This window comes from Triturus cristatus, chromosome 1_1 (genome assembly GCF_964204655.1).
Source record: "Triturus cristatus chromosome 1_1, aTriCri1.1, whole genome shotgun sequence".
In the NCBI taxonomy this organism is placed as follows: domain Eukaryota; kingdom Metazoa; phylum Chordata; class Amphibia; order Caudata; family Salamandridae; genus Triturus; species Triturus cristatus.
The window spans coordinates 1,107,831,306-1,107,850,331 of record NC_140579.1 but is presented as its reverse complement, the minus strand read 5'-3'; positions in this window follow the sequence as shown (position 1 = coordinate 1,107,850,331).

Here is a 19,026-nt window from a genome sequence, read left to right as displayed (position 1 = left end):
AGGCTACAAGCTTGGAACAGAATGGCAAAAGCAAGCACACTGCTTGGATGGCTCCACAAAATGGCCACCACACACCCACAACAACAAGAAATAGAAGACAGTCAATGTACGCCTATGGCAAAAGCACAATGCCTGCCTTCCTAAAATGGCCGCCACACACATGCACAGGCCACCCACCACAAATATCCAAAAAGTGATTACAAAGGACAGGAACAGGAAGTTTTAGTGTCTGTGGAACTTACTTCCTCTCATAAAAATATTTTGAAAAAAATAAAAGCTTCTCCGTGCTCCAAACCTACAGCTCAATGACAACCCGAGGAGTTTTTTTAGCAGAAATGCACAAAAAAGTGTTTTCGAGAAGGATCTATGTTGCTCGCGAGATATTGTTTGCCAGATTGCAAAAGCTGCGTGTTCGGGATCGTGAACTGTACAAAAAGGCTTTATCGCGTGCGCGAACACGCATATTGCGAGCGCGAAAATGACGAAAACTGTAAGTCCGCGTTGTCGTGCTGTGCAGAGTTACCAAAAGTACGCGAGCTGAATCCCTAGGCTTACATACTGCCTAAAAAGCCCTATTCATTTAACACACACCCAAAAAATGCTATTCCACCCCAAAAAACACCTTTTGCAATAAAATCCAAAGCCATCCATGGTGTAAAAGAAAATCAACAGACAACACAAACTGTAAATTTAAATAACGCACCAAAGATTTGAGGCTGACTACCTCTGGGCCTACTGGCGGACTAGGCCACAAGCTTGGAACAGAATGGCAAAAGCAAGCACACTGCTTGGATGGCTCCACAAAATGGCCGCCACACACCCACAACAACAAGAAATGGAAGACAGTCAATGTACGCCTATGGCAAAAGCACAATGCCTGCCTTCCTAAAATGGCCGCCACACACATGCACAGGCCACCCACCACAAATAACCAAAAAGTGATTACAAAGGACAGGAACAGGAAGTTTTAGTGTCTGTGGAACTTACTTCCTCTCATAAAAATATTTTGAAAAAAATAAAAGCTTCTCCGTGCTCCAAACCTACAGCTCAATGACAACCTGAGGAGTTTTTTTAGCAGAAATGCACAAAAAAGCGTTTTCGAGAAGGATCTATGTTGCTCGCGAGATATTGTTTGCCAGATTGCAAAAGCTGCGTGTTCGGGATCGCGAACTGTACAAAAAGGCTTTATCGCGTGCGCGAACACGCATATTGCGAGCGCGAAAATGACGAAAACTGTAAGTCCGCGTTGTCGCGCTGTGCAGAGTTACCAAAAGTACGCGAGCTGAATCCCTAGGCTTACTGCCTAAAAAGCCCTATTTATTTAACACACACCCAAAAAATGCTATTCCAGCCCAAAAAACACCTTTTGCAATAAAATCCAAAGCCATCCATGGTGTAAAAGAAAATCAACAGACAACACAAACTGTAAATTTATATAACGCACCAAAGATTTGAGGCTGACTACCTCTGGGCCTACTGGCAGACTAGGCTACAAGCTCGGAACAGAATGGCAAAAGCAAGCACACTGCTTGGATGGCTCCACAAAATGGCCACCACACACCCACAACAACAAGAAATAGAAGACAGTCAATGTACGCCTATGGCAAAAGCACAATGCCTGCCTTCCTAAAATGGCCGCCACACACATGCACAGGCCACCCACCACAAATATCCAAAAAGTGATTACAAAGGACAGGAACAGGAAGTTTTAGTGTCTGTGGAACTTACTTCCTCTCATAAAAATATTTTGAAAAAAATAAAAGCTTCTCCGTGCTCCAAACCTACAGCTCAATGACAACCTGAGGAGTTTTTTTAGCAGAAATGCACAAAAAAGTGTTTTCGAGAAGGATCTATGTTTCTCGCGAGATATTGTTTACCAGATTGCAAAAGCTGCGTGTTCGGGATCGTGAACTGTACAAAAAGGCTTTATCGCGTGCGCGAACACGCATATTGCGAGCGCGAAAATGACGAAAACTGTAAGTCCGCATTGTCGTGCTGTGCAGAGTTACCAAAAGTACGCGAGCTGAATCCCTAGGCTTACATACTGCCTAAAAAGCCCTATTCATTTAACACACACCCAAAAAATGCTATTCCACCCCAAAAAACACCTTTTGCAATAAAATCCAAAGCCATCCATGGTGTAAAAGAAAATCAACAGACAACACAAACTGTAAATTTAAATAACGCACCAAAGATTTGAGGCTGACTACCTCTGGGCCTACTGGCGGACTAGGCCACAAGCTTGGAACAGAATGGCAAAAGCAAGCACACTGCTTGGATGGCTCCACAAAATGGCCGCCACACACCCACAACAACAAGAAATGGAAGACAGTCAAAATACGCCTATGGCAAAAGCACAATGCCTGCCTTCCTAAAATGGCCGCCACACACATGCACAGGCCACCCACCACAAATAACCAAAAAGTGATTACAAAGGACAGGAACAGGAAGTTTTAGTGTCTGTGGAACTTACTTCCTCTCATAAAAATATTTTGAAAAAAATAAAAGCTTCTCCGTGCTCCAAACCTACAGCTCAATGACAACCTGAGGAGTTTTTTTAGCAGAAATGCACAAAAAGCGTTTTCGAGAAGGATCTATGTTGCTCGCGAGATATTGTTTGCCAGATTGCAAAAGCTGCGTGTTCGGGATCGCGAACTGTACAAAAAGGCTTTATCGCGTGCGCGAACACGCATATTGCGAGCGCGAAAATGATGAAAACTGTAAGTCCGCGTTGTCGCGCTGTGCAGAGTTACCAAAAGTACGCGAGCTGAATCCCTAGGCTTACATACTGCCTAAAAAGCCCTATTCATTTAACACACACCCACAAAATGCTATTCCACCCCAAAAAACACCTTTTGCAATAAAATCCAAAGCCATCCATGGTGTAAAAGAAAATCAACAGACAACACAAACTGTAAATTTAAATAACGCACCAAAGAATTGAGGCTGACTACCTCTGGGCCTACTGGCGGACTAGGCCACAAGCTTGGAACAGAATGGCAAAAGCAAGCACACTGCTTGGATGGCTCCACAAAATGGCCACCACACACCCACAACAACAAGAAATGGAAGACAGTCAATGTACGCCTATGGCAAAAGCACAATGCCTGCCTTCCTAAAATGGCCGCCACACACATGCACAGGCCACCCACCACAAATAACCAAAAAGTGATTACAAAGGACAGGAACAGGAAGTTTTAGTGTCTGTGGAACTTACTTCCTCTCATAAAAATATTTTGAAAAAAATAAAAGCTTCTCCGTGCTCCAAACCTACAGCTCAATGACAACCTGAGGAGTTTTTTTAGCAGAAATGCACAAAAAGCGTTTTCGAGAAGGATCTATGTTGCTCGCGAGATATTGTTTGCCAGATTGCAAAAGCTGCGTGTTCGGGATCGCAAACTGTACAAAAAGGCTTTATCGCGTGCGCGAACACGCATATTGCGAGTGCGAAAATGACGAAAACTGTAAGTCCGCGTTGTCGCGCTGTGCAGAGTTACCAAAAGTACGTGAGCTGAATCCCTAGGCTTACATACTGCCTAAAAAGCCCTATTTATTTAACACACACCCAAAAAATGCTATTCCACCCCAAAAACACCTTTTGCAATAAAATCCAAAGCCATCCATGGTGTAAAAGAAAATCAACAGACAACACAAACTGTAAATTTAAATAACGCACCAAAGAATTGAGGCTGACTACCTCTGGGCCTACTGGCGGACTAGGCCACAAGCTTGGAACAGAATGGCAAAAGCAAGCACACTGCTTGGATGGCTCCACAAAATGGCCACCACACACCCACAACAACAAGAAATGGAAGACAGTCAATGTACGCCTATGGCAAAAGCACAATGCCTGCCTTCCTAAAATGGCCGCCACACACATGCACAGGCCACCCACCACAAATAACCAAAAAGTGATTACAAAGGACAGGAACAGGAAGTTTTAGTGTCTGTGGAACTTACTTCCTCTCATAAAAATATTTTGAAAAAAATAAAAGCTTCTCCGTGCTCCAAACCTACAGCTCAATGACAACCTGAGGAGTTTTTTTAGCAGAAATGCACAAAAAAGCGTTTTCGAGAAGGATCTATGTTGCTCGCGAGATATTGTTTGCCAGATTGCAAAAGCTGCGTGTTCGGGATCGCAAACTGTACAAAAAGGCTTTATCGCGTGCGCGAACACGCATATTGCGAGTGCGAAAATGACGAAAACTGTAAGTCCGCGTTGTCGCGCTGTGCAGAGTTACCAAAAGTACGTGAGCTGAATCCCTAGGCTTACATACTGCCTAAAAAGCCCTATTTATTTAACACACACCCAAAAAATGCTATTCCACCCCAAAAACACCTTTTGCAATAAAATCCAAAGCCATCCATGGTGTAAAAGAAAATCAACAGACAACACAAACTGTAAATTTAAATAACGCACCAAAGATTTGAGGCTGACTACCTCTGGGCCTACTGGCGGACTAGGCCACAAGCTTGGAACAGAATGGCAAAAGCAAGCACACTGCTTGGATGGCTCCACAAAATGGCTGCCACACACCCACAACAACAAGAAATGGAAGACAGTCAATGTATGCCTATGGCAAAAGCACAATGCCTGCCTTCCTAAAATGGCCGCCACACACATGCACAGGCCACCTACCACAAATAACCAAAAAGTGATTACAAAGGACAGGAACAGGAAGTTTTAGTGTCTGTGGAACTTACTTCCTCTCATAAAAATATTTTGAAAAAAATAAAAGCTTCTCCGTGCTCCAAACCTACAGCTCAATGACAACCTGTGGAGTTTTTTTAGCAGAAATGCACAAAAAGCGTTTTCGAGAAGGATCTATGCTGCTCGCGAGATATTGTTTGCCAGATTGCAAAAGCTGCGTGTTCGGGATTGCAAACTGTACAAAAAGGCTTTATCGCGTGCGCGAACACGCATACTGCGAGCGCGAAAATGACGAAAACTGTAAGTCCGCGTTGTCGCGCTGTGCAGAGTTACCAAAAGTACGCGAGCTGAATCCCTAGGCTTACATACTGCCTAAAAAGCCCTATTCATTGAACACACACCCAAAAAATGCTATTCCACCCCAAAAAACACCTTTTGCAATAGAATCCAAAGCCATCCATGGTGTAAAAGAAAATCAACAGACAACACAAACTGTAAATTTAAATAACGCACCAAAGATTTGAGGCTGACTACCTCTGGGCCTACTGGCGGACTAGGCCACAAGCTTGGAACAGAATGGCAAAAGCAAGCACACTGCTTGGATGGCTCCACAAAATGGCCGCCACACACCCACAAAAACAAGAAATGGAAGACAGTCAATGTACGCCTATGGCAAAAGCACAATGCCTGCCTTCCTAAAATGGCCGCCACACACATGCACAGGCCACCCACTACAAATAACCAAAAAGTGATTACAAAGGACAGGAACAGGAAGTTTTAGTGTCTGTGGAACTTACTTCCTCTCATAAAAATATTTTGAAAAAAATAAAAGCTTCTCCGTGCTCCAAACCTACAGCTCAATGACAACCTGAGGAGTTTTTTTAGCAGAAATGCACAAAAAAGTGTTTTCGAGAAGGATCTATGTTGCTCGCGAGATATTGTTTGCCAGATTGCAAAAGCTGCGTGTTCGGGATCGTGAACTGTACAAAAAGGCTTTATCGCGTGCGCGGACACGCATATTGCGAGCGCGAAAATGACGAAAACTGTAAGTCCGCGTTGTCGCGCTGTGCAGAGTTACAAAAAGTACGCGAGCTGAATCCCTAGGCTTACATACTGCCTAAAAAGCCCTATTTATTTAACACACACCCAAAAAATGCTATTCCACCCCAAAAAACACCTTTTGCAATAAAATCCAAAGCCATCCATGGTGTAAAAGAAAATCAACAGACAACACAAACTGTAAATTTAAATAACGCACCAAAGATTTGAGGCTGACTACCTCTGGGCCTACTGGCGGACTAGGCCACAAGCTTGGAACAGAATGGCAAAAGCAAGCACACTGCTTGGATGGCTCCACAAAATGGCCGCCACACACCTACAACAAAAAGAAATGGAAGACAGTCAATGTACGCCTATGGCAAAAGCACAATGCCTGCCTTCCTAAAATGGCCGCCACACACATGCACAGGCCACCCACCACAAATAACCACAAAGTGATTACAAAGGACAGGAACAGGAAGTTTTAGTGTCTGTGGAACTTACTTCCTCTCATAAAAATGTTTTGAAAAAAATAAAAGCTTCTCCGTGCTCCAAACCTACAGCTCAATGACAACCTGAGGAGTTTTTTTAGCAGAAATGCACAAAAAAGTGTTTTCGAGAAGGATCTATGTTGCTCGCGAGATATTGTTTGCCAGATTGCAAAAGCTGCGTGTTCGGGATCGTGAACTGTACAAAAAGGCTTTATCGCGTGCGCGGACACGCATATTGCGAGCGCGAAAATGACGAAAACTGTAAGTCCGCGTTGTCGCGCTGTGCAGAGTTACCAAAAGTACGCGAGCTGAATCCCTAGGCTTACATACTGCCTAAAAAGCCCTATTTATTTAACACACACCCAAAAAATGCTATTCCACCCCAAAAAACACCTTTTGCAATAAAATCCAAAGCCATCCATGGTGTAAAAGAAAATCAACAGACAACACAAACTGTAAATTTAAATAACGCACCAAAGATTTGAGGCTGACTACCTCTGGGCCTACTGGCGGACTAGGCCACAAGCTTCGAACAGAATGCGAAAAGCAAGCACACTGCTTGGATGGCTCCACAAAATGGCCGCCACACACCCACAAAAACAAAAAATGGAAGACAGTCAATGTACGCATATGGCAAAAGCACAATGCCTGCCTTCCTAAAATGGCCGCCACACACATGCACAGGCCACCCACTACAAATAACCAAAAAGTGATTACAAAGGACAGGAACAGGAAGTTATAGTGTCTGTGGAACTTACTTCCTCTCATAAAACTATTTTGAAAAAAATAAAAGCTTCTCCGTGCTCCAAACCTACAGCTCAATGACAACCTGTGGAGTTTTTTTTAGCAGAAATGCACAAAAAAGTGTTTTCGAGAAGGATCTATGTTGCTCGCGAGATATTGTTTGGCAGATTGCAAAAGCTGCGTGTTCGGGATCGTGAACTGTACAAAAAGGCTTTATCGCGTGCGCGAACACGCATATTGCGAGCGCGAAAATGACGAAAACTGTAAGTCCGCGTTGTCGCGCTGTGCAGAGTTACCAAAAGTACGCGAGCTGAATCCCTAGGCTTACATACTGCCTAAAAAGCCCTATTTATTTAACACACACCCAAAAAATGCTATTCCACCCCAAAAAACACCTTTTGCAATAAAATCCAAAGCCATCCATGGTGTAAAAGAAAATCAACAGACAACACAAACTGTAAATTTAAATAACGCACCAAAGATTTGAGGCTGACTACCTCTGGGCCTACTGGCGGACTAGGCCACAAGCTTGGAACAGAATGGCAAAAGCAAGCACACTGCTTGGATGGCTCCAAAAAATGGCCGCCACACACCCACAACAACAAGAAATGGAAGACAGTCAATGTACGCCTATGGCAAAAGCACAATGCCTGCCTTCCTAAAATGGCCGCCACACACATGCACAGGCCACCCACCACAAATAACCAAAAAGTGATTACAAAGGACAGGAACAGGAAGTTTTAGTGTCTGTGGAACTTACTTCCTCTCATAAAAATATTTTGAAAAAAATAAAAGCTTCTCCATGCTCCAAACCTACAGCTCAATGACAACCTGAGGAGTTTTTTTAGCAGAAATGCACAAAAAAGCGTTTTCGAGAAGGATCTATGTTGCTCGCGAGATATTGTTTGCCAGATTGCAAAAGCTGCGTGTTCGGGATCGCGAACTGTACAAAAAGGCTTTATCGCGTGCGCGAACACGCATATTGCGAGCGCGAAAATGACGAAAACTGTAAGTCCGCGTTGTCGCGCTGTGCAGAGTTACCAAAAGTACGCGAGCTGAATCCCTAGGCTTACTGCCTAAAAAGCCCTATTTATTTAACACACACCCAAAAAATGCTATTCCAGCCCAAAAAACACCTTTTGCAATAAAATCCAAAGCCATCCATGGTGTAAAAGAAAATCAACAGACAACACAAACTGTAAATTTATATAACGCACCAAAGATTTGAGGCTGACTACCTCTGGGCCTACTGGCAGACTAGGCTACAAGCTTGGAACAGAATGGCAAAAGCAAGCACACTGCTTGGATGGCTCCACAAAATGGCCACCACACACCCACAACAACAAGAAATAGAAGACAGTCAATGTACGCCTATGGCAAAAGCACAATGCCTGCCTTCCTAAAATGGCCGCCACACACATGCACAGGCCACCCACCACAAATATCCAAAAAGTGATTACAAAGGACAGGAACAGGAAGTTTTAGTGTCTGTGGAACTTACTTCCTCTCATAAAAATATTTTGAAAAAAATAAAAGCTTCTCCGTGCTCCAAACCTACAGCTCAATGACAACCCGAGGAGTTTTTTTAGCAGAAATGCACAAAAAAGTGTTTTCGAGAAGGATCTATGTTGCTCGCGAGATATTGTTTGCCAGATTGCAAAAGCTGCGTGTTCGGGATCGTGAACTGTACAAAAAGGCTTTATCGCGTGCGCGAACACGCATATTGCGAGCGCGAAAATGACGAAAACTGTAAGTCCGCGTTGTCGTGCTGTGCAGAGTTACGAAAGGAACGCGAGCAGAATCCCTAGGCTTACATACTGCCTAAAAAGCCCTATTCATTTAACACACACCCAAAAAATGCTATTCCACCCCAAAAAACACCTTTTGCAATAAAATCCAAAGCCATCCATGGTGTAAAAGAAAATCAACAGACAACACAAACTGTAAATTTAAATAACGCACCAAAGATTTGAGGCTGACTACCTCTGGGCCTACTGGCGGACTAGGCCACAAGCTTGGAACAGAATGGCAAAAGCAAGCACACTGCTTGGATGGCTCCACAAAATGGCCGCCACACACCCACAACAACAAGAAATGGAAGACAGTCAATGTACGCCTATGGCAAAAGCACAATGCCTGCCTTCCTAAAATGGCCGCCACACACATGCACAGGCCACCCACCACAAATAACCAAAAAGTGATTACAAAGGACAGGAACAGGAAGTTTTAGTGTCTGTGGAACTTACTTCCTCTCATAAAAATATTTTGAAAAAAATAAAAGCTTCTCCGTGCTCCAAACCTACAGCTCAATGACAACCTGAGGAGTTTTTTTAGCAGAAATGCACAAAAAAGCGTTTTCGAGAAGGATCTATGTTGCTCGCGAGATATTGTTTGCCAGATTGCAAAAGCTGCGTGTTCGGGATCGCGAACTGTACAAAAAGGCTTTATCGCGTGCGCGAACACGCATATTGCGAGCGCGAAAATGACGAAAACTGTAAGTCCGCGTTGTCGCGCTGTGCAGAGTTACCAAAAGTACGCGAGCTGAATCCCTAGGCTTACTGCCTAAAAAGCCCTATTTATTTAACACACACCCAAAAAATGCTATTCCAGCCCAAAAAACACCTTTTGCAATAAAATCCAAAGCCATCCATGGTGTAAAAGAAAATCAACAGACAACACAAACTGTAAATTTATATAACGCACCAAAGATTTGAGGCTGACTACCTCTGGGCCTACTGGCAGACTAGGCTACAAGCTCGGAACAGAATGGCAAAAGCAAGCACACTGCTTGGATGGCTCCACAAAATGGCCACCACACACCCACAACAACAAGAAATAGAAGACAGTCAATGTACGCCTATGGCAAAAGCACAATGCCTGCCTTCCTAAAATGGCCGCCACACACATGCACAGGCCACCCACCACAAATATCCAAAAAGTGATTACAAAGGACAGGAACAGGAAGTTTTAGTGTCTGTGGAACTTACTTCCTCTCATAAAAATATTTTGAAAAAAATAAAAGCTTCTCCGTGCTCCAAACCTACAGCTCAATGACAACCTGAGGAGTTTTTTTAGCAGAAATGCACAAAAAAGTGTTTTCGAGAAGGATCTATGTTTCTCGCGAGATATTGTTTGCCAGATTGCAAAAGCTGCGTGTTCGGGATCGTGAACTGTACAAAAAGGCTTTATCGCGTGCGCGAACACGCATATTGCGAGCGCGAAAATGACGAAAACTGTAAGTCCGCATTGTCGTGCTGTGCAGAGTTACCAAAAGTACGCGAGCTGAATCCCTAGGCTTACATACTGCCTAAAAAGCCCTATTCATTTAACACACACCCAAAAAATGCTATTCCACCCCAAAAAACACCTTTTGCAATAAAATCCAAAGCCATCCATGGTGTAAAAGAAAATCAACAGACAACACAAACTGTAAATTTAAATAACGCACCAAAGATTTGAGGCTGACTACCTCTGGGCCTACTGGCGGACTAGGCCACAAGCTTGGAACAGAATGGCAAAAGCAAGCACACTGCTTGGATGGCTCCACAAAATGGCCGCCACACACCCACAACAACAAGAAATGGAAGACAGTCAAAATACGCCTATGGCAAAAGCACAATGCCTGCCTTCCTAAAATGGCCGCCACACACATGCACAGGCCACCCACCACAAATAACCAAAAAGTGATTACAAAGGACAGGAACAGGAAGTTTTAGTGTCTGTGGAACTTACTTCCTCTCATAAAAATATTTTGAAAAAAATAAAAGCTTCTCCGTGCTCCAAACCTACAGCTCAATGACAACCTGAGGAGTTTTTTTAGCAGAAATGCACAAAAAGCGTTTTCGAGAAGGATCTATGTTGCTCGCGAGATATTGTTTGCCAGATTGCAAAAGCTGCGTGTTCGGGATCGCGAACTGTACAAAAAGGCTTTATCGCGTGCGCGAACACGCATATTGCGAGCGCGAAAATGATGAAAACTGTAAGTCCGCGTTGTCGCGCTGTGCAGAGTTACCAAAAGTACGCGAGCTGAATCCCTAGGCTTACATACTGCCTAAAAAGCCCTATTCATTTAACACACACCCACAAAATGCTATTCCACCCCAAAAAACACCTTTTGCAATAAAATCCAAAGCCATCCATGGTGTAAAAGAAAATCAACAGACAACACAAACTGTAAATTTAAATAACGCACCAAAGAATTGAGGCTGACTACCTCTGGGCCTACTGGCGGACTAGGCCACAAGCTTGGAACAGAATGGCAAAAGCAAGCACACTGCTTGGATGGCTCCACAAAATGGCCACCACACACCCACAACAACAAGAAATGGAAGACAGTCAATGTACGCCTATGGCAAAAGCACAATGCCTGCCTTCCTAAAATGGCCGCCACACACATGCACAGGCCACCCACCACAAATAACCAAAAAGTGATTACAAAGGACAGGAACAGGAAGTTTTAGTGTCTGTGGAACTTACTTCCTCTCATAAAAATATTTTGAAAAAAATAAAAGCTTCTCCGTGCTCCAAACCTACAGCTCAATGACAACCTGAGGAGTTTTTTTAGCAGAAATGCACAAAAAGCGTTTTCGAGAAGGATCTATGTTGCTCGCGAGATATTGTTTGCCAGATTGCAAAAGCTGCGTGTTCGGGATCGCAAACTGTACAAAAAGGCTTTATCGCGTGCGCGAACACGCATATTGCGAGTGCGAAAATGACGAAAACTGTAAGTCCGCGTTGTCGCGCTGTGCAGAGTTACCAAAAGTACGTGAGCTGAATCCCTAGGCTTACATACTGCCTAAAAAGCCCTATTTATTTAACACACACCCAAAAAATGCTATTCCACCCCAAAAACACCTTTTGCAATAAAATCCAAAGCCATCCATGGTGTAAAAGAAAATCAACAGACAACACAAACTGTAAATTTAAATAACGCACCAAAGAATTGAGGCTGACTACCTCTGGGCCTACTGGCGGACTAGGCCACAAGCTTGGAACAGAATGGCAAAAGCAAGCACACTGCTTGGATGGCTCCACAAAATGGCCACCACACACCCACAACAACAAGAAATGGAAGACAGTCAATGTACGCCTATGGCAAAAGCACAATGCCTGCCTTCCTAAAATGGCCGCCACACACATGCACAGGCCACCCACCACAAATAACCAAAAAGTGATTACAAAGGACAGGAACAGGAAGTTTTAGTGTCTGTGGAACTTACTTCCTCTCATAAAAATATTTTGAAAAAAATAAAAGCTTCTCCGTGCTCCAAACCTACAGCTCAATGACAACCTGAGGAGTTTTTTTAGCAGAAATGCACAAAAAAGCGTTTTCGAGAAGGATCTATGTTGCTCGCGAGATATTGTTTGCCAGATTGCAAAAGCTGCGTGTTCGGGATCGCAAACTGTACAAAAAGGCTTTATCGCGTGCGCGAACACGCATATTGCGAGTGCGAAAATGACGAAAACTGTAAGTCCGCGTTGTCGCGCTGTGCAGAGTTACCAAAAGTACGTGAGCTGAATCCCTAGGCTTACATACTGCCTAAAAAGCCCTATTTATTTAACACACACCCAAAAAATGCTATTCCACCCCAAAAACACCTTTTGCAATAAAATCCAAAGCCATCCATGGTGTAAAAGAAAATCAACAGACAACACAAACTGTAAATTTAAATAACGCACCAAAGATTTGAGGCTGACTACCTCTGGGCCTACTGGCGGACTAGGCCACAAGCTTGGAACAGAATGGCAAAAGCAAGCACACTGCTTGGATGGCTCCACAAAATGGCTGCCACACACCCACAACAACAAGAAATGGAAGACAGTCAATGTATGCCTATGGCAAAAGCACAATGCCTGCCTTCCTAAAATTGCCGCCACACACATGCACAGGCCACCTACCACAAATAACCAAAAAGTGATTACAAAGGACAGGAACAGGAAGTTTTAGTGTCTGTGGAACTTACTTCCTCTCATAAAAATATTTTGAAAAAAATAAAAGCTTCTCCGTGCTCCAAACCTACAGCTCAATGACAACCTGTGGAGTTTTTTTAGCAGAAATGCACAAAAAGCGTTTTCGAGAAGGATCTATGCTGCTCGCGAGATATTGTTTGCCAGATTGCAAAAGCTGCGTGTTCGGGATTGCAAACTGTACAAAAAGGCTTTATCGCGTGCGCGAACACGCATACTGCGAGCGCGAAAATGACGAAAACTGTAAGTCCGCGTTGTCGCGCTGTGCAGAGTTACCAAAAGTACGCGAGCTGAATCCCTAGGCTTACATACTGCCTAAAAAGCCCTATTCATTGAACACACACCCAAAAAATGCTATTCCACCCCAAAAAACACCTTTTGCAATAGAATCCAAAGCCATCCATGGTGTAAAAGAAAATCAACAGACAACACAAACTGTAAATTTAAATAACGCACCAAAGATTTGAGGCTGACTACCTCTGGGCCTACTGGCGGACTAGGCCACAAGCTTGGAACAGAATGGCAAAAGCAAGCACACTGCTTGGATGGCTCCACAAAATGGCCGCCACACACCCACAAAAACAAGAAATGGAAGACAGTCAATGTACGCCTATGGCAAAAGCACAATGCCTGCCTTCCTAAAATGGCCGCCACACACATGCACAGGCCACCCACTACAAATAACCAAAAAGTGATTACAAAGGACAGGAACAGGAAGTTTTAGTGTCTGTGGAACTTACTTCCTCTCATAAAAATATTTTGAAAAAAATAAAAGCTTCTCCGTGCTCCAAACCTACAGCTCAATGACAACCTGAGGAGTTTTTTTAGCAGAAATGCACAAAAAAGTGTTTTCGAGAAGGATCTATGTTGCTCGCGAGATATTGTTTGCCAGATTGCAAAAGCTGCGTGTTCGGGATCGTGAACTGTACAAAAAGGCTTTATCGCGTGCGCGGACACGCATATTGCGAGCGCGAAAATGACGAAAACTGTAAGTCCGCGTTGTCGCGCTGTGCAGAGTTACAAAAAGTACGCGAGCTGAATCCCTAGGCTTACATACTGCCTAAAAAGCCCTATTTATTTAACACACACCCAAAAAATGCTATTCCACCCCAAAAAACACCTTTTGCAATAAAATCCAAAGCCATCCATGGTGTAAAAGAAAATCAACAGACAACACAAACTGTAAATTTAAATAACGCACCAAAGATTTGAGGCTGACTACCTCTGGGCCTACTGGCGGACTAGGCCACAAGCTTGGAACAGAATGCGAAAAGCAAGCACACTGCTTGGATGGCTCCACAAAATGGCCGTCACACACCCACAAAAACAAAAAATGGAAGACAGTCAATGTACGCATATGGCAAAAGCACAATGCCTGCCTTCCTAAAATGGCCGCCACACACATGCACAGGCCACCCACTACAAATAACCAAAAAGTGATTACAAAGGACAGGAACAGGAAGTTTTAGTGTCTGTGGAACTTACTTCCTCTCATAAAACTATTTTGAAAAAAATAAAAGCTTCTCCGTGCTCCAAACCTACAGCTCAATGACAACCTGAGGAGTTTTTTTAGCAGAAATGCACAAAAAAGCGTTTTCGAGAAGGATCTATGTTGCTCGCGAGATATTGTTTGCCAGATTGCAAAAGCTGCGTGTTCGGGATCGCAAACTGTACAAAAAGGCTTTATCGCGTGCGCGAACACGCATATTGCGAGTGCGAAAATGACGAAAACTGTAAGTCCGCGTTGTCGCGCTGTGCAGAGTTACCAAAAGTACGTGAGCTGAATCCCTAGGCTTACATACTGCCTAAAAAGCCCTATTTATTTAACACACACCCAAAAAATGCTATTCCACCCCAAAAACACCTTTTGCAATAAAATCCAAAGCCATCCATGGTGTAAAAGAAAATCAACAGACAACACAAACTGTAAATTTAAATAACGCACCAAAGATTTGAGGCTGACTACCTCTGGGCCTACTGGCGGACTAGGCCACAAGCTTGGAACAGAATGGCAAAAGCAAGCACACTGCTTGGATGGCTCCACAAAATGGCTGCCACACACCCACAACAACAAGAAAAAGAAGACAGTCAATGTATGCCTATGGCAAAAGCACAATGCCTGCCTTCCTAAAATGGCCGCCACACACATGCACAGGCCACCTACCACAAATAACCAAAAAGTGATTACAAAGGACAGGAACAGGAAGTTTTAGTGTCTGTGGAACTTACTTCCTCTCATAAAAATATTTTGAAAAAAATAAAAGCTTCTCCGTGCTCCAAACCTACAGCTCAATGACAACCTGTGGAGTTTTTTTAGCAGAAATGCACAAAAAAGCGTTTTCGAGAAGGATCTATGTTGCTCGCGAGATATTGTTTGCCAGATTGCAAAAGCTGCGTGTTCGGGATTGCAAACTGTACAAAAAGGCTTTATCGCGTGCGCGAACACGCATATTGCGAGCGCGAAAATGACGAAAACTGTAAGTCCGCGTTGTCGCGCTGTGCAGAGTTACCAAAAGTACGCGAGCTGAATCCCTAGGCTTACATACTGCCTAAAAAGCCCTATTCATTGAACACACACCCAAAAAATGCTATTCCACCCCAAAAAACACCTTTTGCAATAAAATCCAAAGCCATCCATGGTGTAAAAGAAAATCAACAGACAACACAAACTGTAAATTTAAATAACGCACCAAAGATTTGAGGCTGACTACCTCTGGGCCTACTGGCGGACTAGGCCACAAGCTTGGAACAGAATGGCAAAAGCAAGCACACTGCTTGGATGGCTCCACAAAATGGCCGCCACACACCCACAAAAACAAGAAATGGAAGACAGTCAATGTACGCCTATGGCAAAAGCACAATGCCTGCCTTCCTAAAATGGCCGCCACACACATGCACAGGCCACCCACTACAAATAACCAAAAAGTGATTACAAAGGACAGGAACAGGAAGTTTTAGTGTCTGTGGAACTTACTTCCTCTCATAAAAATATTTTGAAAAAAATAAAAGCTTCTCCGTGCTCCAAACCTACTGCTCAATGACAACCTGAGGAGTTTTTTTAGCAGAAATGCAAAAAAAGTGTTTTCGAGAAGGATCTATGTTGCTCGCGAGATATTGTTTGCCAGATTGCAAAAGCTGCGTGTTCGGGATCGTGAACTGTACAAAAAGGCTTTATCGCGTGCGCGGACACGCATATTGCGAGCGCGAAAATGACGAAAACTGTAAGTCCGCGTTGTCGCGCTGTGCAGAGTTACCAAAAGTACGCGAGCTGAATCCCTAGGCTTACATAATGCCTAAAAAGCCCTATTTATTTAACACACACCCAAAAAATGCTATTCCACCCCAAAAAACACCTTTTGCAATAAAATCCAAAGCCATCCATGGTGTAAAAGAAAATCAACAGACAACACAAACTGTAAATTTAAATAACGCACCAAAGATTTGAGGCTGACTACCTCTGGGCCTACTGGCGGACTAGGCCACAAGCTTGGAACAGAATGCGAAAAGCAAGCACACTGCTTGGATGGCTCCACAAAATGGCCGCCACACACCCACAAAAACAAAAAATGGAAGACAGTCAATGTACGCATATGGCAAAAGCACAATGCCTGCCTTCCTAAAATGGCTGCCACACACATGCACAGGCCACCCACTACAAATAACCAAAAAGTGATTACAAAGGACAGGAACAGGAAGTTTTAGTGTCTGTGGAACTTACTTCCTTTCATAAAACTATTTTGAAAAAAATAAAAGCTTCTCCGTGCTCCAAACCTACAGCTCAATGACAACCTGAGGAGTTTTTTTAGCAGAAATGCACAAAAAAGCGTTTTCGAGAAGGATCTATGTTGCTCGCGAGATATTGTTTGCCAGATTGCAAAAGCTGCGTGTTCGGGATCGCAAACTGTACAAAAAGGCTTTATCGCGTGCGCGAACACGCATATTGCGAGTGCGAAAATGACGAAAACTGTAAGTCCGCGTTGTCGCGCTGTGCAGAGTTACCAAAAGTACGTGAGCTGAATCCCTAGGCTTACATACTGCCTAAAAAGCCCTATTTATTTAACACACACCCAAAAAATGCTATTCCACCCCAAAAACACCTTTTGCAATAAAATCCAAAGCCATCCATGGTGTAAAAGAAAATCAACAGACAACACAAACTGTAAATTTAAATAACGCACCAAAGATTTGAGGCTGACTACCTCTGGGCCTACTGGCGGACTAGGCCACAAGCTTGGAACAGAATGGCAAAAGCAAGCACACTGCTTGGATGGCTCCACAAAATGGCTGCCACACACCCACAACAACAAGAAATGGAAGACAGTCAATGTATGCCTATGGCAAAAGCACAATGCATGCCTTCCTAAAATGGCCGCCACACACATGCACAGGGCACCTACCACAAATAACCAAAAAGTGATTACAAAGGACAGGAACTGGAAGTTTTAGTGTCTGTGGAACTTACTTCCTCTCATAAAAATATTTTGAAAAAAATAAAAGCTTCTCCGTGCTCCAAACCTACAGCTCAATGACAACCTGTGGAGTTTTTTTAGCAGAAATGCACAAAAAAGCGTTTTCGAGAAGGATCTATGTTGCTCGCGAGATATTGTTTGCCAGATTGCAAAAGCTGCGTGTTCGGGATTGCAAACTGTACAAAAAGGCTTTATCGCATGCGCGAACACGCATATTGCGAGCGCGAAAATGACGAAAACTGTAAGTCCGCGTTGTCGCGCTGTGCAGAGTTACCAAAAGTACGCGAGCTGAATCCCTAGGCTTACATACTGCCTAAAAAGCCCTATTCATTGAACACACACCCAAAAAATGCTATTCCACCCCAAAAAACACCTTTTGCAATAAAATCCAAAGCCATCCATGGTGTAAAAGAAAATCAACAGACAACACAAACTGTAAATTTAAATAACGCACCAAAAATTTGAGGCTGACTACCTCTGGGCCTACTGGCGGACTAGGCCACAAGCTTCGAACAGAATGCGAAAAGCAAGCACACTGCTTGGATGGCTCCACAAAATGGCCGCCACACACCCACAAAAACAAAAAATGGAAGACAGTCAATGTACGCATATGGCAAAAGCACAATGCCTGCCTTCCTAAAATGGCCGCCACACACATGCACAGGCCACCCACTACAAATAACCAAAAAGTGATTACAAAGGACAGGAACAGGAAGTTATAGTGTCTGTGGAACTTACTTCCTCTCATAAAACTATTTTGAAAAAAATAAAAGCTTCTCCGTGCTCCAAACCTACAGCTCAATGACAACCTGTGGAGTTTTTTTTAGCAGAAATGCACAAAAAAGTGTTTTCGAGAAGGATCTATGTTGCTCGCGAGATATTGTTTGGCAGATTGCAAAAGCTGCGTGTTCGGGATCGTGAACTGTACAAAAAGGCTTTATCGCGTGCGCGAACACGCATATTGCGAGCGCGAAAATGACGAAAACTGTAAGTCCGCGTTGTCGCGCTGTGCAGAGTTACCAAAAGTACGCGAGCTGAATCCCTAGGCTTACATACTGCCTAAAAAGCCCTATTTATTTAACACACACCCAAAAAATGCTATTCCACCCCAAAAAACACCTTTTGCAATAAAATCCAAAGCCATCCATGGTGTAAAAGAAAATCAACAGACAACACAAACTGTAAATTTAAATAACGCACCAAAGATTTGAGGCTGACTACCTCTGGGCCTACTGGCGGACTAGGCCACAAGCTTGGAACAGAATGGCAAAAGCAAGCACACTGCTTGGATGGCTCCAAAAAATGGCCGCCACACACCCACAACAACAAGAAATGGAAGACAGTCAATGTACGCCTATGGCAAAAGCACAATGCCTGCCTTCCTAAAATGGCCGCCACACACATGCACAGGCCACCCACCACAAATAACCAAAAAGTGATTACAAAGGACAGGAACAGGAAGTTTTAGTGTCTGTGGAACTTACTTCCTCTCATAAAAATATTTTGAAAAAAATAAAAGCTTCTCCATGCTCCAAACCTACAGCTCAATGACAACCTGAGGAGTTTTTTTAGCAGAAATGCACAAAAAAGCGTTTTCGAGAAGGATCTATGTTGCTCGCGAGATATTGTTTGCCAGATTGCAAAAGCTGCGTGTTCGGGATCGCGA